The sequence below is a fragment of the Mesocricetus auratus genome, unplaced genomic scaffold, assembly GCF_017639785.1.
Source record: "Mesocricetus auratus isolate SY011 unplaced genomic scaffold, BCM_Maur_2.0 Super-Scaffold_100007, whole genome shotgun sequence".
Taxonomy (NCBI): domain Eukaryota; kingdom Metazoa; phylum Chordata; class Mammalia; order Rodentia; family Cricetidae; genus Mesocricetus; species Mesocricetus auratus.
In genome coordinates this window covers 28,319,358-28,321,794 of record NW_024429191.1, presented here as the reverse complement: position 1 = coordinate 28,321,794, position 2,437 = coordinate 28,319,358, and the positions used below count along the sequence as shown (strand labels likewise).

Below are 2,437 nucleotides of genomic sequence, written 5' to 3'. Positions count from 1 at the left end.
TTCCTCCCCGTCCCTTCCTTTCTCCTTCTTCCTTCTTTCCTTCCTTTCTTTCCTCCCTCCCTTCTTTTTTTTTTTTTTAAGAACTTTTAATTTGCTGGGTGATGGTGGTGCACATTTTTAATCCCAGCAGTTGGGAGGCAGAGGCAGGCAGATCTCTATGAGTTCAAGACCAGCCTGGTCTATAGAATGAGTTCTAGGACAGGTTCCAAAGCTATAGAGAAACCCTGTCTCAAAAAAACCAAAAACCAAACCAAAAACTTTTAATTTGCAGTTTAAAGTTGTGCATTCCAATAATCTGAACAACAACAACAAATGGCATTTTACAGCCTGAAGGATGTCTTGGATTATCTTGACTTTTACTCTCTGTTTCACCACCTCCCACCCAACTTTTTCCTTAATCAACAAGTGAGTTCTTTTCCTACCCTGTCACCCAGACTGGCAGATGGGCTGGAGAGGCAGAGGAGGATTTTGTTGTATGTAGTTCTGATTCTTTGCTGTGAACAGGGCAGCAAAGTCACTTAAACATGATTCAACCTATGCATCTTACAAGACTAAACAGCTAAAAGAAGGAAGATAAGTCGGCACCGAGTGTGGACCATACAGTACACACTGGTGGCGCTTTCCTCCTTATGATTCATTGGCTTGCTTCTCATGTTCAATTGTTCCTTTTGAAGGCAGAGATTTTTTTCTCTTGTGTTTCTGTCTTCAATTTTGTCTTATCGAATTTCTCCATCTCAGCCTTATTGCGATTGTTTGACATGGTTGTGGAAGGAGCAGAGTGAAGCGTGTGAATGAGAAGAGTCAAATCTGCTCAGTGACCATTGCCCAGTTCCCCGGTATTTCTTGAATGTTCATCCTCCACTGCAAGCAGTGCATCCAGGCTTCCTAACTTACAGATGCAACTTGGTTAGTGCAACCAGGCAGGTAAGTTTCAGCTCCCAGCTTGAAACCTGAGATCGATTGGTGCTGACTGCCTGGAACAGTAATGAAAGAGGGCTTCTATATAAAGTTGCCTCTAGGTGCATCAGGAAGAAGGGTGGAGATTGATAAATAATGTCTGCCACTGTTGTAAAGGGAAGAATAGTGATCCTTCCAGGCCCAAACAGTGCAAAGGACACAGGATTAGGACTGGGGTCTAGCCTTGGATTAGTCATAAGATGTTATGTGGCATTGGACAAACTTCAGTGTTTGTTTTTTTAGTGTTGTTTTGGGGAGGAAAAAAGAAATAATCTTGAGAATAAAAAAGCCACAAAGATTCAAATGGGTTGAAAGCATAGAAAATTGTGCTGTACAGTACAATTATTGTTATGTCATCATTTTCCAAGCTGAAGGCTAACTGGGTAGCTTACAGATTTGTATAAACAAAACTCAAAGTTCATTGAAAGGATATTTATCCATTTGATTTATAAGTGTAGGTGACATAGGAGTATGGAGTATTGAGTCCTGGAGTGGAAAAGGAGACTCACAGTGGGCTAGAGATAGAAGGACTTTTGATGTTACCTTGAAGAATAATTGTTTTTGAATTTGAGACCCTCCTTTGAGAGAAAATATCATTTATTACAACTGACATAATACTCAGTAAACAGTTCTGGTCTGTTTGAAGATGCTTATTTCTTAACATGCTTCTCAGATTTGAGTGTTAAGCGAGTGCCATTAAATCCATCTGATTAAATCTGCTGTCTTGGACATTACCAGGAAAAAGTATCAAGATATTCTTAGCCCATTAACTTCCTCAGCTTCTATAATGATCTCTTGGACATGGGCCTTCAGTGCTTGCTGCCAAATTCCCCTTCTAGTGGCTGAGAAGGGAGGAGTTTATTTGACTGAGGGGCAAGTGAGTATGTAAGATTTACCTGTGAGAGGAAACTAAGTCAGGGTATTAACAGAGGGGTATTAACATAAGTAGAAGTAGTTCTAGAACCCTTTAGTGGAGGGAACATCTTTGCTTCACTGCTCTCATCATCTAACACTGCACCCAACTGATATTGGTCTCACATCTATTATGAACAACCAGACATTGTATTTAGCTCATGGGACATGATGCTAGGAAAACTGATGTTTCCATAAAACATGTATATTTTTATGAGAGGAGAATGAACAAGCATACAAAAAGATTTCAGACTGTAAATACATGGAATGGAAGTAAATCATTCGCATACATGGGACCAGAGAGTGGGGGCATTTATCAGTAATGTTCTGTGATTGTTAAACGAGTCAATATAGGTTCACTATCGGCCACTGGTGGCTCCATACCACACATGGATGATAGATGGCCGCAACAATGTCGTGAGCCAAACTGTGTCCACAGAGTTCCCATAGAGTGAAAGAGAAATTCATTTGCCTGATTGAGTGGGAGTTTGTCTCAGAACATTGTGGATAGAGCCTTTTATTTATTTATGTTTTTGAGCTCTCTGGGGACTTTTCTATACCTAGAGCA

At 40.4% G+C, this 2,437-nt stretch overlaps 1 pseudogene; it reads right to left on the bottom strand.

The window, feature by feature from the left end:
* Positions 1-627: 627 nt before the first annotated feature.
* On the bottom strand, positions 628-889 carry LOC110341204 (annotated as a pseudogene).
* Positions 890-2,437: the final 1,548 nt, after the last annotated feature.